Source organism: Saccopteryx bilineata, chromosome 1, assembly GCF_036850765.1.
Source record: "Saccopteryx bilineata isolate mSacBil1 chromosome 1, mSacBil1_pri_phased_curated, whole genome shotgun sequence".
In the NCBI taxonomy this organism is placed as follows: domain Eukaryota; kingdom Metazoa; phylum Chordata; class Mammalia; order Chiroptera; family Emballonuridae; genus Saccopteryx; species Saccopteryx bilineata.
In genome coordinates this window covers 251178142-251204416 of record NC_089490.1, presented here as the reverse complement: position 1 = coordinate 251204416, position 26275 = coordinate 251178142, and positions in this window count along the sequence as shown.

Below are 26275 nucleotides of genomic sequence, written 5' to 3'. Positions count from 1 at the left end.
CAACAAACTGAGAACTACGTGAAACACACTTTTTGCTACCCATGGAAATGTGAGAGTTGTGCCAGGAAGAGAATGTGTGTAATCTCTCAAGTTATAAACCAGATTAGGCATTGTGCCCTTGTCAAGCCATTTATACTTGAAAAAGAAAAAGTCTACAAGTTTTTAAAAAGTGGTGTTGAAACATATGCGCTCCTTTTAACCACACATATGTTGTAACCAAAGTTAGGAGAGGGAGTGTGGAATGTTTGAAAAATTCTTGTGAGAGTCCTTCTTTCCCAGAATTAGGCTTGCACGTTGTTGTCAGCATTTAATGCATCATAAAAGAGGTAAGAAAGCTGTGATCGGAAACCACCTCTAGGTCTCATCACTGATCAGGAGGAAGTGGTACGTCCTTTCCTATACTGGGACAGTCACCCAACACTGATGCTATTTGCACATAATTCTTCATTTAAAGTTCCTTATTGAATGACCAGAGAGGTGCTCGAATGCTTGGGTGTTCAAAGAAACTATTTTTAAAATTAGCTAGAAGGTGGAGTTGTTTCCGACACAATCTGAACATCTGGGATAGAAAATGAAGGCACTGTTAACCCACTGCCTGGTCTCCATCTCTTGGGGTCAAGGAGCATCCATTGTATCACAAAGAAAAGACTCAAATGAGGGCATTGGGGTAGGAAGAGGAGTCATTTCTAATTTTGCCATGTCTTAAAATAGCACAGTGGTCTACTAAAAATACATATGTAACTTAATTTATTTCCATAATAATAATTTCCTGTTTTGATGTTTAAAATACAGGCTGTTGGCTTTAAGGATGACTGGTGCAGGTTGGAAGTATGGGTTAACCAGCTACGGGTTGTTGGGGTTTTTGTTAGTTTGTTTCCATTGTATAGAAGGTTTTGTTTTACTTTTTTATTGAACTGGATGCATTGACTTTGGGGTTTTAACTTATAGAATTTAATTTTAAAAAATTAAGAATATTTTTTCTCCCTCTGCACAGTCAACAAATTTTTAGTGGAAGAAAAAAGTTTAAATCCTGGTATCTAGGAGTAGCCTCCCCCGGAGTCACAGATGATGTTGTATTTCAGACTGTAGAATCTGGCTGTGAGCAGGTCCTAAAGGGGCCGGGGATGCCTCGAGTCAGAATGCTTTGGGAGGTCTCCCGGGAAGGTCAGAAGCACTGAGTGTATAATAAACAGAGGACGCTACAGCGACCCTTATCTTCCCGGTGACAGAGCAACTCACTGACCTGGCAGGCTGGCGAATGGAGAGAAAAACTCCGCACCCAGATATAAATTCCCCTGCCAGGTCCCTCATGAATATCTCATCTCCAGGATTCAAGCCAGCGACCTGGAAAACAAGGTTCCTCCCCAGTCAGAATGACAGGCAGAGCTGGTTTCCTGTTAGGAAGACTATGAGGTGTGTAAAAAAAAAAATAATGATTTCTAAGGGGGAAAGAATGAGATGTCACACCGAGCAAAATATTACTTTCAAATGGTCCTCTGCTGTTCTCTTGAATGGCAGGTGCTAAGAATTCGGCAAGTGAATGGCATGCCGGCTTCAGAGGGGAAGTTCTGTTGGAGGGCAGCAATGAATAGAAATGTTCGGTTTAAACACTCATTTGAGAGTATTTGAATATCTGTCATTCTTGAGAGCCTAAAGATTAATTCTTGAAAAAAATAATTTCCATTAGCAACACAAATTCTAACCTTGTCAAATCCTCTTATGTAATGAATCAGTACTAAAAGGCATACTCTGACAAAACTGTGCTATTAAATATATAATCCTGGTTTATGAACAGTGTTTTCCTAGAGAAGTTTTATGGATTTCTTCATTATTTGCTTATGGGAAGTTCATGAAGGTATATTTGCTTTTGTGTTCAACATCAAATAATCAGGAGCCATCAATTCTTTTTTGAATTCTGGAAAATACTGAAATGATGAAAAATAACCAATAGTATGCATTTTGATGAAGAGATGTCTTCATTTATATAGAAAATATGACTATTTAAAAGTATAGTATTATACAATACTATGTAGAGTAAAACAGTGCCTTAGAGTTTGGTTAAATTCTGTAAAGCACATTTATTTAAAATGTTATACTAATTTCTAAAAAAAAAAATTATATTAATTTCTAGTAATAGCTTTTTCCTACTTTCTATAATAATTTATAAAACTGTAAGTTAAGGCAAATGATTCTACCACACCATGATCAAGTCAAACAATTAATCTTATTAAATATAGTATGCAAAGTATGTGTATAAATCATAGTTCCTTTTCTGCCTTCCCAAGAACAGTATTTACACTAAGGGCCATTAAAATAAAATATAAAAAAAGGTTTGGAGATTTCTCAGTCATAGAGCTACACATTATATTTTTTCTTAGAAAAATAATATTGCTAATATTATGACTTATAAATCATTTTAAAAAAATCTACTTTGAATTTAGAAATCTTTACATCAAGGAGAAAACAAAAGCAGAAACGAATACTTTGGGATTGGTCCCTAGGAATTTTATACACATACACACACTCTCACAGACACTTCCCCTTTGTTACTCCCACATGAAATTTATATTTATATATTGTAGGTTTAAAAAAAAAAACTCTTGTATTCAGTATAATCTGGATGCAAATTATATCAGTATTGTTATCATTCTTTTTCTAAAGTTGGGAATTGTCTTCCAAAATATTTGTTTATCTTGTGAAAGTCTTCGGGCTTCACCACTGGTGCTAAAAGTGACTGGTGTTGATCTTTGGGAGTAGTCTGAGCCATTTCTGGAGAACTACAATTTAAATTTGCACACGGAGCTTAGACAGGATGAATATGGCAATGAGCTCCGCCATGGATTGCACACTCAAATTATCATCAATTGTGCATGAAATTTTTCCAAGCTATTTGTCCTGAAAATAAGTACTAAATTATGCATTCAACCTAGATTCAGATATAAAAATAGGTTTTCACAAATATTTTCAGGTGGCAATTTTTGTGTGTGCAAATACTATACAATCTTTGTGCCATTTTCACTTTACTAGATTAAAGTCAACATACAAACTAGTGCCTTCGTGCCACAAAAGCCCAGGCAGATTTTTTGCAGCTCTTAAATTATACCCTGAAATAATGAAATTCATGATTATTTATAAAAACTACCATAAGCATGCCTTCTATTCACTCCTGTGTCACAAAATACCCCTTCAATCTAAGGACACAGTAGTCAAGCATTCATTTTCAGTCAGCTTTAGTGTGGTGTATGAGATCCTCTGGATTTTACATTCAGTTTTTCTAAGGACTTTAAAATGTTAGAAGTACATTCATCTGCTTGACTTCTACAGCAAAATAACTAAATTTTCAGGTCCAACTCTCATTTTCTAATTACCGCAAACTTTAATATCAGAAGACCAAAAATGTGAATGAGTGACCTTTTGGTGACTAGCACTAACACTTTCCCAATCCAAGGCCATTATTTCTACTGAGAAACTTATTAATTGACCAAGCAGTAAAAATTCCAAGTGGCAGATTTCAGGGCAGTTTTTCCCCGGTTCCGCACTTGGATGAAAGTTAGAGAAAAAAAGCCCACACGAGGCTGAGGAAAGCGAACGTGCACTCAGAGGAATCTTGTCTCTTTCTTGTTGCTGTCTCGATTGTATGTGTGTATTTATTTGAATTTATTGGGGTGACACTGGTTTGCAAAACCCTAGAGGTTTCAAGTGTACAACTCAATCTAACACCCTCTGCACTCCACATTGTGCACCCTCCACCCCAAGCAAAGTCTCTTTGGTTCCCACTCCTTCCAGAAGTTGCCCGCCTCCACTTACCCTTACACCCCCTTTCCCTCTGGCTATTGCCACCCTATTGTCTGTGTCTATGTGTTATGTAGATATGTGGGGGTTTTATTTGGCTAAACCCTTCCCCTTCCTTTATCCACTACCCTTGCTCCACTTGATTGCACAGTTAAGAACGGGTACCGAGCTAGAAAGCAGACCAGGGGAACAGAACCCTTCCTGTGGCCTGAGCAAAGGGTGGGGCTCGGTAGTAAGAGAATGAACAGCTGGGTGCTTTCTGGGGCTCAGAGCTCCGGCCCCCTGCCCCCTGCTCACCCTCAGAATGTCTGAATTGGCTTCCACTGCAGCTTAAGAACTTGTAATCAGGGAGCATTTGAGCTAGGGAAAAAGAAAGAAAAAAAACAGAAGGAACACAGTCTGATCCTCTCACCATGTTGGCTGAGAGCTATGTGGGCTCTTAGGAGGCTGCAGCATGGAGGTGCCCACGTGGAACTTCAGTGGTTTCCTAAGACACTTGTTTATACTTTAAAGTTCATTGTAGCGGAAACATCACAAGTGCAACAAAGGTACTTTTCAGTAACAGAAACAACTAAATAAGTAAATATACTCTTTGCAGTGGTCTTTCTCCGTTAGACTGCCTGCTCATTATTTTATAGATGGAATGACCCCAAACAGTCTTGCATCTCTTAATGGTCTTGAAAGGATATTTTATTCTTTTAGCAGAAAAAAATGAGTCATGCATTTTTAATTTAAAAAAAAAGGACATTTCATAGGCTCAGGGACAGCATGGTTAAAATGATGAAGTAGGTAAACTTGGACTTGGTGGTATCACTTTGATCAACTATTCCATCCTCTGCCCAGATGTCCTTTCCATGAGAGTGACTCTTCCCTTGATTTTCTAACTCACCCCCCCCCCCCCCAAGGTCATTGCTGGCAAGCACTCCCTCTATCCGTGCACTCTCTGGACCGACCTCCAGAGATAGCCTGTTCTGCACCCTCCTCACCCTCCTCTATGACTGAAGTCCATCCCTAGGTGGCTGTCTTTGCCAAGGATTGTTTGGTTATAAGAAACTGAAACCCACTACAACTAATCTAAGCAAATGAGAATGACCATCTGTCCAAAGCCAAGAGCAGAAATCGTAGCCAGGCCTTCTGTGGAATTGGAAAAAGGACCTGGGAGGTCATCTGCAATAAAAAGCAATGATCCCCTCCATCTGTTTTCCTCTGAGGTCACATGTGTGAATAGCTCTTCTCTCCGGTGTCTTTTTCTCTCTGGCCTCAGACAGTATATCCTCTGCTCATTTGCAGGGGAGCCCTCTTCTGGAATTGTTCCCCCAAAGTGACCTCTGTATTTGATTGTTACTCACTTTAAAATTCTAGTACCTGAATTTGATTGACCCGCTCTTTAGGGGCACCAAAGGTACTTTTCTCAGGAAGAGGATCTCAGGGCAGCTCCTGGATTGGGCGCTCAGCTCTGCATCAGCCAGCATGTGTAGAGAGAAAGAGGTGTTTTATAGTCTTACACAGATAATACTGAGGGTGGAGAGCAGCAGAGGGGGCTTGGCTTTGAAAGGCACCCTGAGATTTTTTTTTCTTATGCAGCATTGTTGCCTTTTATAAATTAAGGCATTGTTAGGTAAATAGATTAAATAATATCTTTGTTAATGTGTCTACAGGTGCTAGTGAGTTGAACTCTGATGAAGCTTTCTGCCTTCTAATGCCTCCTTTGTGCCTAGATTGTAAACTCAACTGCTTCCAAGGGGCTGGGCTGAAAATTATTTTATGCATGAAGACATCTGGAAATAAGATGGCTGTTTGTGGAAGAGCATTTGACCAATGGGAGAGGGCATATTCAGTGTAAAGGCATTAACAATCATTTAAAAGTGCATGTGAAGGGCAAAAGAAACAGCTTGGCCGCTGGAAGCATTCCATGACCTGCTGTTTTGTGATTCCTGGTCCGAAGCTTCACTGCAGTTTTGAAGGATGATTCTAGCAGTTGCTCTGACCGGCCTCGTGAAATGGCTGGTGGGCGGGCGGTCAGCCTTCCACTGTCCCTAAAGTCCAGTAGGGAGAGCGCTGCTTGGGGCGCTGGGAGACCTGGGTCCACTCCTAATACTGTCACTTACTGATTCTAAGATTTTTTTTGAGATAAGATTTCCCCCCTCTTTGGGCTTAGGAAAAGGGGCGTCTGGTGGGATGTTTATAAATGCAGGACTCAGGAGAGCACCGTGAGGGTGGTGATCCGGGGCGGTATGTCTACCCACAGAGGAGACCAAGGCCCCGTGCTAGCTCAGCAAGCTCAATGCAGCTGAGAGCAGAACCCAGGCCTGTGCATTTTCAAAGGCTCCCACATGGCTTTTATACTGTCGTGGTGACTGCCACTTGGAAATGGACCTCCCTGCTTCTCAGCTCTGACAACCCAAGAGATGAATATTCTAAGGTTGACCTTTTTCTTCATGGGCTGCTCAGCTTGAAATGGAATCTGGGGTGCCATATTGAGCAAAACCAGCCTTCCCTGGGGACAGAGACACACATATGCCGTTACCTCCCCCTCAGAGGCCCGCGGGAGGGATGCCTGGCCCCCTGCACGCAGAAGCCGGCCTCCGCCGGGAATCAGCCCATCATTTGGCCAGCGCTGCTTGGTTCCTCGTTTTGAAATGCTGTCTGCATTTTACTACTTGGTGCGGCTGTGTCTACATTTTCTTACTCCTCTCCTAAAGGTTGACTCCCTTTCGACTGGAGTCTGGAAAGATTTCACACGCCTCGCCCTGATCCCAGCTGGGTTTCTCTCAATGCTCAGTCTCATCTACACATTTCTCTCTGTGTCCCTATGACACCTGATACACAGGAACACATATTCTTCATCGTGAACTGAAGAGCTTGATGTGTTGCTCTGCTTTTAGCCATTAAATTTTATTTTCATGTAACAAAAAAACCCCCCACAAATCAACTCTATCTTATTTATGTCTTTATTACTACTGCCCAACACATTAACTGAAAATTATAGACGTGTCTATGTAATGACCAAATTAGTGACCTGAAAATGGCTTCTACAAGTACTTATGTCACTGCCACCACCCCCATCATCACCCCCATCACCACCACCACCCCCATCATCACCCCCACCACCCCCACCAACCCCATCATCACCCCCACTACCCCCATCATCACCCCCATCACCACCACCACCCCCATCATCACCCCCACCACCCCCACCAACCCCATCATCACCCCCACTACCCCCATCATCACCACCATCACCACCACCACCCCATCATCACCCCCACCACCCCCACCACTCCCATCATCACCCCCACCATCACCCCCATCACCACCACCACCCCCATCATCACCCCCATCACCACCACCACCATCATCACCACCATCACCACCACCACCCCCATCATCACCCCCACCACCCCCATCATCACCCCCATCACCACCACCCCCATCATCACCCCCATCACCACCACCCCCATCATCACCCCCATCACCCCCATCATCACCACCATCACCACCACCACCATCACCACCACCACCATCATCTACCTCATTGCCATCACCACTTGATGTATGGAAAAGCTCCACATGCATATTTTCATTTATTTTGCACAGGAACACAATGAGTGGAAGTTGCCTATTTCTGTCTCCCCCCCTTTTGCTTTTGTCGGATGAGAGATCTGGGTACGGCCGACAATAAATGGGCCGAGGTCAATGTGTTGGCACGCAGCGGAGCCTGAGTCTGAATCCAGCCTGACTCTGGAGCCCAAGGTCTTCCCCGCAAAGATTGAGTCCTTCCAACATTTATTACAGTTTCTCTGAAGTCTGAAGTCAAGATTTGTCAGTGCGCTTTCAAGTCTGGGTCACTGAATTATTCACGAAAAAAAAAAGAAGGGGGAGATGAAGACACTTGCTGCCTCCCAGGCATGGTCACACAAGCCCAGCGTGAGTCCTTGTCCCCTGTGCGGCCGTGTCTCTGTGCAAGCTCTGGTCAGGGCAAAGTCACTGGGATTCTGGTGTGCGCTGTGAAAGCCGGGAGGAAAATGCACTTTTCCACCAGGAACAGGTCACCCGCTCAGAGAAAACAGAACAAAACAGAGCAAACAGACAAACAGAACCTCCTGTTCTTTATTACCACTCTAGGTCACTTAGGTGATCTTTAAAAAACACGGCAGTTAAAAAATTGTTAGCATTGTCTCCCATAAATGCAGACGTCAACTTGTATACTACTAATTTCTTATGAGTGTTGGTTCACTCTCTTAAATATCATTGGAAATGCCCTTTATGACTGAGGCAGGGCTGTTTTTCTGACTTCTCTATTGTGCCTCCCTCTTTCTGGACGTTTCTAACCACCCAAAGTCCAAAAACAATGACAGCAGCGGCCGCTAAAATGTTCTGCAAGTTTACCTTGAACCATGCACTTGACGTACACTGTTTCATGCCATCCAGAAAACAACCTCCTGAATAATAATTCAGGGCTATTTCTACTTCACAAATGCAGACCTGAGGCCTAGAGAGAGAAGCAAGTTAGCGCTATGGTATGACTAATGAATGGAAGAAATAGTATTTGAATAAAAGGCTGTCCCATTCCACAGCCCTAGATATGGCCGGCGCTCTCCCTAACTCTCACTGTGCTGCCAGGTGTGGCATGCTGCCACCTCTCTGCCAGGCTTTTCCCTCCATCTGGGTTGGCCTCCCCACCCTCCCACCCACCGGGCTGTCTTCTGCTCACCCTTCTGCAAATCAGCCCGCATGTCACCCCATCCAGAAGGTCATCCTGACTCACACTCCCACCACCTCTGGTGTTCAGTTACCAGATTTCTTAAATGCTTTTATTTATCAAATACATTACTACATTTACAAAGTCATATTTAATTCATTCCTGCCTCAATCATACTGTGATTGCTGCACACTGACGAGCTCCCAATTCTATCATGTCGGTGCATGCATTAGTTGTGCACGTTTTATGTTGTAAGGAAAGACTTTTTCTCCTCCCTCATCTACTTATTTACTATTTTCCTGGGGACCAATGGCTTTTTCCTCTAGTCTGGTTTGTCACACAAGCAAATTTTTTATAAAATCATAAAATGATTTAACGGTGGCCAGGTGGCCTCCTGTGTCTGTATGCTCTACTGATAATATTTTATGCAAAAATTTTTTTGTTACTTTTGATGTAAGGACTTTAGAGCCAACCGCGTTTTGGTGTCAGGGATGGCTTGTGGGACAGAGATGTGTGGCTTCCAGAATGCTAGGCGCTTGGGTCAGGGGCACCAATGGCCTGAGAGAGGCAGGTGCTTTTGCCTCAGTTCCCAGCTCCTAGGCCAGGGGCATCAGCACGTCAGTAGCTTGAAATCAGGCACAGTCTCCAAACAATCAGGCTGTCTCCTACGAAGTTTCCCGGAGAGCTGGTGGTTAAATATTTCCCCAGCACACTGTTTACTATGTCCAGTCTCAAAGTTGCTATTGCCCTGGCCAGTTGGCTCAGCGGTAGAGTGTCGGCCTAGCGTGCGGAGGACCCGGGGTTCGATTCCCGGCCAGGGCACACAGGAGAAGCGCCCATTTGCTTCTCCACCCCTCCGCTGCGCTTTCCTCTCTGTCTCTCTCTTCCCCTCCCGCAGCCGAGGCTCCATTGGAGCAAAGATGGCCCGGGCGCTGGGGATGGCTCTGTGGCCTCTGCCTCAGGCGCTAGAGTGGCTCTGGTCGCAACATGGCGACGCCCAGGAGGGGCAGAGCATCGCCCCCTGGTGGGCAGAGCATCGCCCCCTGGTGGGCGTGCCGGGTGGATCCCGGTCGGGCGCATGCGGGAGTCTGTCTGACTGTCTCTCCCTGTTTCCAGCTTCAGAAAAATGAAAAAAAAAACAAAACAAAGTTGCTATTAACTTTCCTCTGGAGAACGGAACCCTCTGAGCAGAAGTGGGCGCAGCTTTCCTTGAAGTCCCTAATGTCCCATCCCGGTCTTCTGCCCTGGAACAGAGTCCTTAGGGGCAGACGACAGAATGAACAGGGGACAGACAATACACAGGAATGGATTTCCTCCGTGATTTTTCCTTCCCAACATGGACAAGAGGCATGGTAACCCCAGAGTCATCTGGTGAAAAGAGGCCATTCTGATTCTATGAGCTTGGCTGGGGGGGGGGGGGGATGTCTCCGAGGGGTGTCTGCCTAGAGCTGAAGAGGTCCCTTCTGAGTGGGCAAATACGACGGCCTGGTGCCAGTGGATGGAGCTGCCATTGTAGGTTCCCTGACGGCTCCCCCTCAGCCTCGCAGCCCCACGCCACGCCTTTGTCTCAGCGCTGTCCCATGTAGTGACCAGTTGAAAATGCTCGAGTGAATTTGTTCTGGAACCTGGGGTCTCCATCAAATTCTTGTTTAAAACGGGTGTGCCTGGCCGGAACATTTATTTATCTCAGACTGATAGGCAAGCTGAGGTTTGTGGTCGTCGGCTTTAAATTTGCTTTGACTCAAGTCTGTTGACACCACCAACCTGGGCTCGGGTTTGAGCACATGCTCTTACTGAAAGAGCAGCCTGTGGGCTAGGGGATCCCTAACGTGACAATACTTGAATGGGCTCTCCAGCTTTAACTTAATGATATTTGAAAGGCTTGCTCTAACACCAAGAGGGGTTGTAGCATTCTTGAACGGATGCCGTTTTAAGTGCTGTGTTGTTCTTATCAATAGAAAGAAGACCAGGTGTACGGAAGCTCTCCCTGCTCTCAAATCCACCCAAGACCACTCTCTCTCAGTCCACGGCTTCCAAAACACAGCAGAGAGTATAAAGCACCCAGCCAGATATTTTTCTCTCTCCTCTTTGTCTTGTGTTGCATAAGCTTTTCTTGTTTTTTGGTTATAAGTTGTAAAATAATTTAAAGATAAAAATAAAAATTTTATCCAATTTGCTTAGCCAATAGTTGTAAAACTGTTTTCTGACAAACCGGATTGTGACAACCAGAGGAATATTGAAGCCTGACACCGGCTATTAACTTGGAATTTTTGATGAGGTTCAAAGATGGATCTCCGTGACCTGGAAAAATAAATCAAGGTCGCTGATTGACTCATGCAAAGTCTTTTCAGCCATTTGTATTACAGTGTAATTATAGCACACGATGTACAATCCTGCAAGAGCGATAACCTCATCACATTGCTACATATACATTGTAGGAGGAATGCATAAAGAGAAAAAACCATGCAAAGACAATTGCCTATATTCTAAGTATTGCATATCCACCTACCTTAAGGATGTGTTTCTAGATTTCCATTCTTCAGTGATGTTCATGTTCTCTTGATTTACTACAATTTTGCTAGTATATATTTACCCCTGTTATTTGCATTAAAATATCGTACTCTTAACATGATCTTAGAAATGAATGTTATTTTAGAGCTGAAACTCTCTTGGTTTATAATATTATAGAAAATCAAAACATTCTAGTATATCTATCTTGAGGAACGATCTGATCAAAGTGTATATTAGGGTTTCCTATGCTGCAGTGGCTTTGGCAAATTGTGGGAGGAGAGAAGTGCTCATGCTTCCAGAAGCTTCTTCCTTGTTTATCTCAGATTTAGACTCCATGCTGTTACATCAGCTTTTAGTTCAGGAATGGTAGTAAAAATGGACAGAGAGAAGTGCTATATGGGGTTATGTGTGTTGGGGATGCAATTTCTCATTTGCAATGTTTTCTTTGTTGGATGAAAAAAAAAGTTTGGTTGGCAGGTATGTTTGCTGCCTGAGGTAAAGAAGAAGATGTCAAGAATTCATTGGTTAAAAATAACAAAATTTTTGTTTGTTTGTTTTTTAGCCTTTTCTTTGGTCCTAATAAAGAGCAGTTCATTTTCTTAGTTATTCTTTGGAAGAAAGAAAAAGAAAACATCAAGGAGCATAGCTATGACTAAGGAGTAATATGACAAAATCCCCGTACCTGAGAAAACGGGAAAAAGAGGTCACAGGTGGATAGTTTTATTTTTTCAACCCAACGCCAGGAAATTCCGACACACTATTGTACCTCCCGTAGTCAATAGCTAACCATGGACTTACACACAGTGTATGTGACCTAATACTTATAAATCAAATTCCATTTTATAAGCATGAGTAAAAATATATTATTGAAATTGAAGTCTCACTATTGTTTAAAAGGGATTTCTTTTGTCAAATCTGCATGACTCTCATGCGTCTCAGAATTTCTGACTGTGCTCCTTTGGATGGTATCCCCTGGAAGTTTTAAACTTGTTGCCTGACCAGGTGGCAGCACAGTGGGTAGAGCATCGGACTGGGATGCAATTAATGAACAGCTAAGGTGCCACCACAAAGAATTGATACTTCTAATCTTTCTCCCTTCCTGTCTGTCTGTACCTATATGTCCCTCTCTATGTCTCTCTCTTTATTTCTCTTGCAAATAAATACATAAATAAATAAATAAAGCTGTACACAACATCCCCTTTACCCAAGAGAGCATCAAGGTTCTTCTCTATTTGGTTGGTATTATAGAAACCATATCTAGCCTGACCAGGCAGTAGTGCACTGAATAGAGCTTTGGACTGGGATGCAGAGGACCCACGTTTGAAACCCCCTGGTTGCCGGCTTGAGCTCAGGCTTACCAGCTTGAGCTTGAACTGAGTCGCTGGCTTGAGCATGGGATCATAAATATGACTTCATGGTTGCTGGCTTGAGCCCAAACGTCGCTGGCTTGAAGCAAGGTCGCTGGCTTGAGCAAGGGGTCACTTGGTCCACTATAGCCCCCAGTCAAGGCTCATATGAGAAAGCAATCATTAACAACTAAGTGCTGCAATGAAGAATCAGTGCTTCTCATCTCTCTCCCTTCCTGTCTGTCTGTCCCTATCCATCCCTCTCTCTGACTCTCTGTTTCTGTCAAAAACTAAAAAAATAAAATAAAATAAACCATATCTGTGTCCGTATCTCTATATATCTCTATATAATCTATGTATCTATAGATGTATATCTAGCTACCTACCCAGCCATCTAGTTCTCTCTATTTACTGTATTTTCATGCTGAGAATCCCCTAACACGACCTCCTTCTTTTAGAATATATTATATGTCATTCTGGGGACAGTCTTTGATGTTTTCTCTAAAACCTCAATCGAGAATCACTGAATTAGAGTAATCTCCTTATGGCCCTTTTTGGTAAAGGCATTTTTTAAATTAAAAATTTGCTATTTAATTTACAAAGTAAATGATCTGAATATTTTCAAAGATAAGTTGAGGTTTTTGCGATTGTATCGGAAAATTATATTATTGTAGAAGTCAAAGCTACCACCTATGGATCACGTTGACTCAACTCAAAAGTGGCAGAAATAGAAAAAATAATGTATCCTGTCTTTCCTGCTGGTTAAAATCTGATGTCGTGTCAACTTCCATCAGGACCATCATGTCACATTTAGTGCTTTTCTTCTCGAGAAGACTACTGGCCACTCTGTATGTCATGAAGATGACCTTTCCATACTGGGCTGAGTGACAGAGGTACTTACTACCTCAGGGCATCCATACTTCAGTGGGCACCGTAGTAGGCATTGGCATACAAAGGCGCACGCCAGTGAAGTCCAATGGATTTGCGTGTCTGTAAGTACTGATATTTGCAGGATGAGGGACGTCGGATGTCCTGAAGTTGGACCGAGAGGAGCGTTCCTCTCCAGGTAGGCAGGAGGGGGAGCACACCGCTGCACGTCTCAGAAGCCAAAGGGATTGCAAAAGCTAAATCACATCAGCCACTGCAGGGCAGCACAAATAGGATTGGGTCTCTGGGCATTCGCGGTCGTTAATATGCAGAGGGAACACTTTTGTGGAATTAGTTTGGCTCCCGCTCAGCCCCTAGCAATATCAGTATTAAATCTCGAGCGCAGTTGCATAAGCAGGGGGATTAACATACTTCCAGATTCATTTTATTATGTACCTTGATGCTTGATTTCTTGTACTAAAATATACATATATTTCTGAAGTTACTCACATAGATGAGTAATTTTATTCTCAAGGCAGAGGATATGGTAAGCATGCAGGGTGTAGCAAACCTATTCAGTAGCCTCAAGAAAAGCAGAAGGAGTCCTTTCCTCATCGTTTTAACAGGATCACTTAGCACTTTTGTACAAATGGTACTTCCTAGATCCATATTTTTGGGTGGATCCTGGCCTTGTTGCTAATTTGTTAAAATATCACACTTAAAATGCTATAAGTAGCCCCCCTTCCTAGCCCGCCTCTTTGGCAGGTAGGCACAACAAAGCAAGGGCATGGCTGCGCTCCGTGATGCTCCCTGGTGTGGGGTCTGTTCAGCCTGCACTGCATCTGCAATTTTCCTCTTGAAGTTTGGCACAATATCCATAAAATTAGAATATCTGCCTCTGATCATGTAAATTCTGCCAGAGAGAACCATCAAGAGGAGAAAGAAAAAAAAAAGAAAGAAAGAAAGAAAAAGAACACTACAGCCTTTCATAGATCACCCTTCAAGCTTCACAGTGACAAAATAATTGTAGGACCAGTGAGATTAGTCAGACCACCGAACCGGTGACAGAAGCAAATGTGCTTTTAAGAAAGTAGCCAAGTCAGGGCGTGCTGTTCTGACACTTGGAGGGCTGCCCGTGACTGCAGCGTGCCTGCTCTCGGTGAATGTCAGGCCATGGTGATTACCATAATTAAAACATACATATATGGCGCAAATTTTCTGTTTAAAGTTCCAGCAAGTAAAAATTAGTCTCTGCTGGAAACCAGCCACAGTGACCTTGTGTCCAGACACCGCCGCAGTCAGGTATTATAGGTGATACCCATCTGAAGAAAGCACAGCCCTAAATCTCAGCATTCTGTGTACCCCGTGGAAACATGCAATCAGGATTTATTTACTCATGCTATGATTTGAAAGACAGAAAAAACAAACAAACAAAAAATACTCCTTGACTTGAACCAATTCTCTTTTTCCTACCAGGCAGCAGAATCTGAGATACTTCGGGTCTTATGTTTTATACGGAAGCCAGAAAACATTTCTCCTTTGCAAGAGCTTAGCAAAAAAAGCAGTCTGAAAAGTCACATTATTATTCATTGAAGTTTGTATTGATGAGCATCACACATCAGATAGAGCCTGGGTGTGCTATACTGTTTCAAATATACTGACTCCATGAATAGCTGCCTGTGGAAACATGTACTCTGTCCATTAGAGGTATTTACACATTTGCAACATCTGGTTAATTAAAAAAAATCCACTGTGCAACTCACCACTTTGCTTTAAAATTAGCATTTTGATACAAAGTAAAAGTATCTCTTAAAAAATAACATATTAGTTTAATGAGGTGATGGTGATACACTGTAATCATTCATTGAAGAAGTCAGGTGAAGATACTTTTTTGTTTTCCAAGAATAGGTACTGTTGACAAATACTTCTAGTCTCTTTTATAAATAAAGTGTGAAAGAATTGTGGGCACTGAATTTCAGGTGATCTGCTTTAAAAATTCTCCTTTAATGTCTCCTTCCTATAAAAGGTAAATCAGTATCAGTCACAAAACTTACACACGTAAGACTAGAATTTGAAAAGAACATTTTGGGGAGAAAAAAATTATTATTTTTTCTTATAATAATTAACTGACTTATTCAACACATACTTGTTAACTACTTGTATGAGTGGTAATTCAACGGGGTGTTAACTTACCTGGGGATGTATTCTGATGAATGAGGTCACAATGCATGGAAAGTAGCGCTAGCATTTGGTGTGCAGGACCTTCCCAGTGGCCTGCAATGCATGTCCTATCTGCTGCTGCCCAGACAGAGCAGGCATTTTCTACATCACCCATCTCCATGTCTCTTCTCTGATGAGCACTCCTCAGCACCACAGGTGCTGACTCGGCCATGAGCAGATGTAAGGAGAAAAGACCCCAGTGGAACATGGGAATCCATGGATCAATCCAGTCTTCTACTTTTTTGTTTTGTTTTTTTTTAGGTGTGAGGAGGGGAGATGGTGAGACAGATTCCTGCATGCACCCCGATAAGGATCCATCTTGCAAACCTGTCTCAGGATGATGCTGAATCAACTGAGCTATTTTTAGCACCTGAGACCGATGTGCTCAGTTCAACTGAGCTATCCTTAGCACCTGGAATCACGCTCAAACCCAATCAAGTCACTTGTTGAGGGAGAGGGAGAAGAAGAGATGGGGGAGAAGGAGTGAGAGAGAGGGAGGGAGAAACAGATGGTCACTTCTCCTGTATGCCCTAACCAGTAATTGAACCGAGGATGTCCATATGCTGGGCTGACAATCTATCCACTGAGCCACCAACCAGGGCCCAATACAACCTTTCTATCCTTGGTGAGTTACTTCTGAGGCTGTTCCACCCAGTTTCTTGGAGGATGTCCAGGTTTCTGGCCCCATTTCCTCACTGTGATATTCTATACTACATATTGCCTCACCATTCTTTATTTTTCTTCTTTTTCTGCACCCATGTCTGTCTCACTGTCTGCTTTGGGGGAGGGGGGGTGCCAAACTAAGACACAGCCTCTTAGGAAGAAGACCTGTCCTTAATACCTAATAACTATTGAATGTCCTGCTGTGTACTCAGTATATTATATATGCATTCACAATACTCATATACCATATACATATGTGTCTGTGAGTGTATATGTGTATTTCTAGAATCTGTCCATAAATATAAAGCAGATGTGCTATGTTTTCAATATATATTAAAAGTCTCAAGAATACAACTATGGGGAAAATGGAAAGATTTTGCTTAGTTTTGTTTTCACCTTCAGCAAGAAGTTCTCAGCATTTTGGAAAATCTTGTCACCAGAGGTAGAAATTTGGTCTTTGAACAGACCATTGTGGCTGGGGAGAACTGAATGTCTGAGCCTGAGGTGATGCTATGGAGCAATTAAGAGGCTTTGGCAAATGTTCCAAGAGAAATAATGGTAGGTTGGGCCAGAGAAATAGTCATGGTTCTAAAAATCATGACATGGTTCTAATAAAGAGTAAGAACCAGTGAACATGGGTTGAGAGAAATAGAGGCCTGTGCAGAGTGATTTCTGTTTGTCTGGGTGGTAAAACTGGATGGACGGTGGTAGTAACATATACTGAGGCAAAGCAAACTAGAAAATAACTGTCTTTGCAGGGAGATACTGAGTTTGGTTTGGACAAATTTGAGTTTGAGTTGTCTTTGAGATACCCAAAAAGAGATGTTAGGTAGGCAGCCGAGTTACTGTAAGTCTGGGAATTGAAGAACAGGACAGGTTCAGAGATACAGATGTCATATGTATATCATCATCTTATGTAGAAATTGATCTGGACAGCAGAGCTGTGAGTGCCCAGGGAGAGAATATAGAGTGAGTCAAGAGGCTTGAGCTCTGGCCAGCTAGCTCAGAGGTAGAGCGTCAACCCAGCATGTGGAAGTTTCGGGTTTGATTCCCAGCCAGGGCACACAGGAGAAGTGCCCATCTGCTTCTTCACCCTTCCTCCTCTCTTTTCTCTCTGTCTCTCTCTTCCCCTTCCGCAGCCAAGGCTCCATTGGAGCAAAATTGTTCAGGGTGCTGAGGATGACTTCATGGCTCTGTCTCAGGCACTAGAATGGCTCCGATTTCCATGGAGCAACGTCCCAGATGGGCAAAGCATCACCCCCTGGTGGGCATGCTGGGTGGATCCTGGTCGGGCACATACAAGAGTCTGTCTCTCTGCCTCTCCACTTCTCACTTCAGAAAAATATGAAAAAGAAAAAAAAAAGAGGCCTGATAGGGAGTTCTGGGGATCTCTGATATTTGACATGTGGATGGTGTTCAAAAAACAAATAAACAAACAAAAATTGTGTAGGAGAAGTCAGCGAGGCACGGGGGAAACAGAAAAGTTATAAACACAGCTGCCAAGAGGAAAGAATGCTTCCAGAACAATCAAATGTCAAATTCTTCTGTAGGGAAAAAATAATAACCAGAAATTAAGAACTACGTTCAGATTTTGGCTCCACTATTGTGTATTCTGTACACTTGAAAAAGTTACTTAAAATTCCCCCACTCATAAAGTTTAGGTAGAATTGTTGATCACACAGGAAAATTGTCAGGGTTGAATGGAATAGTGTTTCTCTGGGGCTTAATATACACCATCTCAATGAACAGAAATTTCGCCAAGAGTTGAGGGGGGTCTTGGCTGGGTTTACAATGTCCCTCTAACCTCATGCCCCACTGTACTCAAGAGAAATTGAGTTGCTGCTTTCTACTTTCAAAGAAAGGTGGCTAGAAGAGCGGCAAGATGGCGATGGAGTAGGTGGATGTACCAACTTCTGCCTCCCAGAACCAAAGTGGATTACAACTTAACTTTAAGAAAAATCATCTGGAAAAACCAACTTTGGACTAAACTAAGAGGATTCTTTAACCAAATATCACTGAAGAAGCCGCACTGAGACTGATAGGAAAAGCAGAAACACAGAGAGGGATGCCCAACTCCCAGAGGCTAACAGCAGCCCGGAGGGACTCGTGTGGCGGGAAGTGAGCTTAGCAGAAAGGGCAGGGTCCTGGGCCCCAGTAATGAAGCCCCAGCCTGCAGCCCCAGAGCCTAGAAGAGGCGTACGTAGAGTATTTAGTTGCAAAACAATCCAAGATACTGTTTGTGAGAAAGAGAGAGATTTCTCAGACCCAGGATTCTTCTTAAAGGGACCACGCAGAAAATCTTTTTCACAACCACTCACCCAGGACTCTGGGGGACAGAAAGAGAAGAGAGGACTGGAGTAGCAGGAAGAAAGTGTAATCTAGGAAGCACGGGGAGAAACACTTTGAGGGAAAGCCACCCTAACCCCTGGGCCCTTGATGGTGAACCTTTTTATAAAAACCACCCACTTTTGCAGTACTGGTCAATCTGGTCCCTCCTGTCCACTAGTGGGCATTCCAGCTTTCATGGTGGGCAGTAGCGGAGCAACCAAATGGCACCACAATTGGCCCACCATGAAAGGTGGAATGCCTACTAGTGGGCAGGAGGGACCAGGTTGACCAGCACTGCAAATGCGGGTGGTTTTTATAAAAAGGTTCATCATCACAGCCCTAGGTTGAGTCACCCCTGAAATCGAAAGTGAATATTTCCCCTGCAACCAGTAATACCAGCAAAGGGAAGCAGGTCACCAGCCAAAGAGAAGCTCTCCTGCTCCACTCAGAGCAGAGTCACCTAGAAGGAGGGAGTTGTCAGGGATATAGTATTGAGTGCTAGGGTCTGAGCTGCATTGCCCCCACTCATACTGCTGAGTGCTCGCCAGAGGGCAGGCGGTGGCGGGATGCAGAAGTGCTTTCAGCTTGGCAGGGGCAGAAGCCAGGCCAGCCACAACTGAGGGCCAGCATAAACTCAGTCCCACCTGGAGGAAACTGAGGCTGAGGGTGGCCATGGGGGCAGAAGGGGTGCATGAAAGTGGTCCAACCTGCAGCTGAGGGTCGGGTGAGCAAGAGTGGTCCCACCTGCAGTCCTGCCTGCAGGGGCAAGGCAAAAGCCGGGGCACCAGGGAAGACCCGTGGCTGAGCATGGGTGCGCAGTTCCTCCAGCAAGGTCAGGGCTTCCAGCCCAGTGTGCAAGTGCAGCCCTGCCCACAGGGATAGGGTGAAAGCCAGAGAACCAGTAGAGACCCACAGCTGAGCATAGGTGCACAGCCTCACCCATGGTGCCGAGGCTTACAGCCCCGGCATGGCACACAGGAACAGCTCCACCCACAGGGGCTATACAAAGGCCGAGGCTGGCCAGGGCTTGCAGCCTGGGCACATAAACACAACTCTACCTGGGGAGGAGTGGCAGAAACCACAGCGACTGTGACTGCCACAGCGGTTTGGCACCAACAATGCCCATACCTGAAAGCCTGACACAGCAGCAGAGGGGGTGGCAGGCCTACAGACAGAACACACCTAGGGAACACAGAGGCCACACCCATTGGGCTCCTGTGGCCACACCCTTCTAATACACAGACAAAATGGGAAGGCAGAGAAATGCAACCCAAATGAATCAAGAGAAATCCCCAGAAAAGGACTTGAATGAATTGGATATAACCAAATTACTGGATTCAGAGTTTAAAATAGTGATTGTTAGGATGCTTAAAGATCTTAGGACAACAATGGATGGATGTAACGAGCACCTAAATAAAGAGACAGCAAGTATAAAAAAGAATATTGAAATAATTAAAAGGAATCAGTCAGAAATGACAAATAAAATATCAGAAATGAGGCCACAATGGAAGAAATTAAAAGCAGGATGAATAAAGCTGAGGATCAAATCAATGAGTTAAAGGACAAGATAAACAAAGGCACAGAAGCAGAGCAGCAAAAAGAAAAGAGACTCAAAAAGTCTGAAGAAACTCTAAGAGAGCTTTATGACAACATAAAGAGAAATAACATTCGCATCATAGCAGTTCTTGAAAAAGAAGAGAAATGACAAGGGATAGAGACCTTGTTCGAAGAAATCATAGCTGAAAACTTTCCTAAATGGATGCAGGAAAAAGTCACAGAGGTTCAAGAAGTGGAGAATCCTATTAAAGAGAAACCCAAAGAAATCTACATCAAGACATGTCATAATTAAAATACCAAAGCTAAGAGATAAAAAAAGAATACTAAAAGCTCTAAGAGAAAAGCAGTCTATTACCTGCAGAGGAGCCCCCATAAGGATGACATCTGACTTCTCAAGAGAAACACTGGAGACGAGAAGGGAATGGCAAGAAATATTCAAAGTCATGCAGAACAAGAGCCTACAACAAACCCTTTTTTATCCAGCAAGGCTATTGTTTACATTTGAAGGAGAAATAAAAAGCTTCCCAGACAAAAACAAAAAAACCTCAAGGAAATCATTACAACCAAACCAAATGCTGCAAGAAATGTTAAGGGGCCTGTTGTAAACAGAATAAAAGGGGGGAAATATAGTAAAAGAGGAATGTAGCTTTAAAGAATAAAATGGCAATAAACAACTACATATCAATAATAACCTTAAATGTAAATGAATTAAATGATCCAATCAAAAGATATAAGGTAGCTGCATGGATAAGAAAACAGGACCCATATATATGCTGTCTACAAGAGATGCACCTCAAAACAAAAGATACACATAGACTGAAAGTAAAAGGTTGGAAAAAAATATTTCATGCAAATAGAAATGAAAAATGGCTGGGGTAGCAATACTTATATCTGACAAAATATACTTTAAAACAAAGGCTATAATAAGAGATAAAGAAGGTCACTAAATAATGATAAAGGGAGCAATCCAACAGGAAGATATAACCGTTATAAATATCTATGCATCTAATATAGGATCACCTAAATATATGAAGCAGACTTTGATGAATATAAAGGGTGAGATCAACAGCAATCATACAATAGCAGGGGATTTCAATAGCCCACTAACGTCACTAGATTGATCCTCAAGAAAGAAAATTAACAAAGAAACAGCAGACTTAAAGGACACACTAGATCAACTCAATTTAATAGATATCTTTAGAAACTTTCACTCTAAAGCAGCAGAATATACATTCTATTAAAGTGCTCATGGTACATTCTCTAAGACAGACCACATGATAGGGCACAAAAGGGGTCTCAACAAATTTAAGAAGATTAAAATCATAACAAGCATCTTCTCTGATCACAATGGCATGAAGCTAGTAATCAACCACAACAGAAAAACTGAAAATACTCAAACACTTGGAAACTAAATTGCATGTTATTAAATAACAAATGGGTTAACAATGAGATCAAAGAAGAAATAAAAAATTTCTAGAAACAAATGATAATGAGCATACACCAACTCAAAATTGATGGGACACAGCAAAAACAATACTGAGATGGAAGTTCATAGCATTACAGGCATACCTTAAGAAGGTAGAAAAAGCTCAAATAAATGACTTAACCCTGCATCTAAAAGAACTAGAAAAAGATCAACAAGTAAAACCCAGAAGTAGTAGAAGGAAGGAAATAATAAAAATCAGAGCAGAATTAAATGACATAGACATTAAAAAAAACAATACAGAGGATCAATGAAACCAAGAGCTGGGTTTTTGAAAACGTAAACAAGATTGATGAACCTTTAACCAGACTCACCAAGAAAAAGAGAGGAATCAAATAAATAAAATCAGAAATGAGAGAGGAGAAATAACAACTGACACAACAGAAATACAAAGGATTGTAAGAAAATACTATGAAGAACTGTATGCCAAAAAATTAGACAAGCTATGTGAAATGGACAAATTCCTTGAAACATATAATCTTTCAAAAATCCATCTGGAAGAATCAGAAAACCTAAACAGACCAACTACAACAAATGAGATCGGAACAGTTATCAAAAAAATCCCAACAAACAAAAGCCCTGGGCCAGATGGCTTCACAGGTGAATTCTTCCAAATAGTCAAAGAAGAACTAACTCCTATCCTTCTCAAGCTATTTCCAAATATTCAAGGGGATGGAAGACTTCCAAGCTCCTTTTATGAGGTGAGCATAATTCTGATTCTAAAACCAGGCAAAGACAACACAAAAAAAGAAAATTATAGGTCAATATTCCTGATGAATTCAGATGCTAAAATCCTCAACAAAATATTAGCAAACCGGATCCAGCAGTATATGAAAAAAATCATACATCATCATCAAGTGGGATTTATTCTGGGGAGGCAAGGCTGATACAATATTTGCAAATCAATCAATGTGATTCATCACACAAACAAAAGGAAGGAGAAAAACCACATGATAATTTTAATAGATACAGAAAAAGCACTTGATAAAATCCAGCACCCATTCATGATCAAAACTCTCAGCAAAGTGGGAAACAAGGGTACATACCTTAACATGATAAAGGCCATCTATGACAAACCCACAGCCAACATCATACTCAATGGGCAAAAATTAAAAGCAATCCCCTTAAGATCAGGAACAAGACAAGGGTGCCCCCTTTTACCACTCTTATTCAAAATAGTTCTAGAAGTCCTAGCCACAGCAATCAGACAAGAAGAAGTAATAAAAGGCATTCAAGTTGGAAAAGAAGAAGTAAAACTATCATTATTTGCAGATGATATGATACTGTATATAGAAAACCCTAAAGTCTCAGTCAAAAAACTACTGGACCTGATAAATGAATTCAGCAAAGTGGCAGGATATAAAATCAATACTCAGAAATCAGAAGCATTTTTATACACCAACAATGAACAGTCAGAAAGAGAAATTAAGGAAACAATCCCCTTCACAATTACAACCAAAAAAATAAAGTACCTAGGAATAAACTTAACCAAGGAGACTAAAGACTTGTACTCGGAAAATTACAAAGCATTGATAAAATAAATCAAGGAAGATACAAACAAGTGGAAGCATATACCGTGCTCATGGTTAGGAAGAATAAACATCATTAAAATGTCTATATTACCCAAAGCAATCTATAAATTCAATGCAATACCAATTAAAATACCAATGACATACTTCAAAGATATAGAACACATATTCCAAAAATTTATATGGAACCAAAAGAGGACACAAATAGCCTCAGCAATCTTAAAAAAGAAGAATAAAGTGGGAGGTATCACACTTCCTGATATCAAGTTATACTACAAGGCCGTTGTACTCAAAACAGCCTGGTACTGGTATAAGAACAGGCATATAGATAAATGGAACAGAATAGAGAACCCAGAAATAAACCCACACCTTTATGGACAACTGATATTTGACAAAGGAGGTAAGGGCATACAATGGAGTAAAGACAGCCTCTTCAACAAATGGTGTTGGGAAAATTGGACAGCTACCTGCATAAAAATGAAACTAGACCACCAACTTACACCATTCATAAAAATAAACCCAAAATGGATAAAAGACTTAAATGTAAGTCATGAAACCACAAGCTTTTTAGAAGAAAACATAGGCAGTAAGCTCTCCAACATCTCTTGCAGCAATATATTTGCTGACTTATCTTCACAGGCAAGTGAAATAACAGACAGGATAAACAAATGGGACTATATCAAACTAAAAAGCTTTTGCACAGCTAAAGACAATATGAACTGAATAAAAAGACAAACTACACAATGCAAGAACATATTCAACAATACGTCTGATAAGGGGCTAATATAAAAAATTTGTAAAGAACTTGTAAAACTCAACACCAGGAAGATAAAGAATCCAATCAAAAAATGGGTAAGAGAAATGAATAGACACTTTTCCAAAGAGGACATATAGATGACCAATAGACAAATGAAAAAATGTTCAACATCACTAATCATTAGAGAAATGCAAATTAAAACCACAATGAGATACCACCTCACACCAGTCAGAATAGCGCACATTAACAAAACAGCACAAAAGAAGTGCTGGCGAGGATGTGGAGAAAAGGGAACCCTCCGGCACTGCTGGTGGGAAGGCAGACTGGTGCAGCCACTGTGGAAAACAATATGGAGATTCCTCAAAAAATTAAAAATCGAACTTCCTTTTGATCCAGCCATTCCACTTTTAGGAATATATCCCAAGGACATGATATCACTGATTCACAAGAAGAAATGCACCCCCATGTTTATGGCAGCATTGTTCACAATAGCGAAGATCTGGAAACTGCTCAAGTGTCCGTCAGTGGGTGAGTAGATTAAAAATGTGAGACATATATATAACAGAATACTATGAAGCCATGAAAAAGAAGGAAATCTTACCTTTTGTGACAACATGGATGGACATGGAAACTATTATGTTGAGTGAAATAAGCCAGGCAGAGAAAGAAAACTATCATATGACCTCACTCATTTGAGGAATCCAATGAACAATGTGAACTGAGGAATGGAATTGAGACAGAGGAGGGATCAAAGGGACCAGAGGAAAAGAGGACAGAGGGAAAGGGGATGATAGGATGGGATAAACCTGAAGGGAAGGGGGGAGGACGCTTGGAGGAGGGGGGCAAGGAAGATGTTGAGGGGAATACGGGGGAGGGGGGATGCATTCGGGGTGACACTAGAATCTATGTAAACACAATAAATTAAAATCAATAATAAAAAATAAATAAATACTAAAAAAAATATTGTACTTAAGAAGGTAGGGAGGACAGATGGGAGACTGAGCTGAGCCCTGAGTCTCTACAAATGTTTTTATAAAATATCCTTTATAGCTTGACATTTTTGGTTAATTTACTATCAAATGTTCATATTCACTAAAACAGAGTGCATTACTTTGCAAAAATTTACATGAATTTATTCAAACAAGCTTATGTAACATGGCCCTATAATTCTGAAGTTAACTGACTTGCCTGTCAACTGTGGCTGTGGTATGTTTATTCCTCCTTATGCTGATGCACATTATTAACATTAAAAAAATACTCAAGGGAATTTTACAGTCAGTAAATGCTACAGGAGCTCGGAGGGGGCAGATAGAACCAAGGTCTGGAGGACATCAGCGATAGCTTCTAGGAAGGCCAGATTTGAACTGAGTCTGAAGGAGCGGTTGGAATTTGGATAAGCAGATGGGATAAGAGACACCAGATGAGATCAAGTGGCATGAAAGATAAGAAGCCCACAGTATTTTCAGAGGCAGTACAAAACTCATTTGGAAAGAATAATGTTAACGCTAATATGGAATAGTTCTATGAAAGCTCTTTCCACTCCTTCCAGACAAACTCCAACTCACTCTTCAAAGATACTTCACTCTACACTTCCACGTTCCCCCTTATGAAGTCGTTCTTAATCACTAGACAAAGAAAGTGGAACATATCCATAAGACTAGGCACCTCGCCCCTCTGCCCAGTAGTTTCACATGCACCAGGGCATTATTGGCAATGGTGTGCTGGAAGCCCTCTCATATCAGATCCTAATAGCCAATTATAAAATGTTCAGGAATTTTGTAAGTCATTTGTTAAACCTGGGTAAATTACATAAAATTGAAATTGAATAAATTATATTAAAAACAAAGGTAATAAAACCTAAAACTCATCACTTCTTAATTATTTTACAATATTTTACTATTGTTCATGTCATTGGGATTCTTTATGTCAAGACTATAATATAAATAATATATATATGTAATTATAATATAAATAATATAAATATGTAAAAAAAAGAAAGGTAGTCAATGCAGGTCATATAACGTGATTCCTAAATCAGTTGCACCAGCTAAACTTCAGAAAGCCGTGGTTGTTACAGAACCTAATTATTGTTAAACCACAATGACTAAGCATCATCAAGGAATGATGGGTCCTCCTCAGGGAAAATTCCCAGATGCTGTACTCTACCATGTTCCTTATGCTGCTGTGTTAGCTTTTAAAGTGTCCTGTCACTATCTCTCTCTGGTTGTCCATGTTGGTTTCAAGTCATGGTCAGGATGCCTGCTCCCCCAGAGGATCACTAATTTGCTGCTTTAATTAGCTATGAGGCAGCTGCCTCCCCCATGATATGACATAAGTTTGGGATAATAGGTAGCCTCTTTATGCAAACTTCTAATGCAGATGCACATTAAATGTATTTCTGGGTAGCCAGGCAGATTTGCTGATTGCTATTTCTAGATTAAGAATACAGTGTGTCCATAAAGTCATGGTGCACTTTTGACCAGTCACAGGAAAGCAACAAAAGATGATAGAAATGTGAAA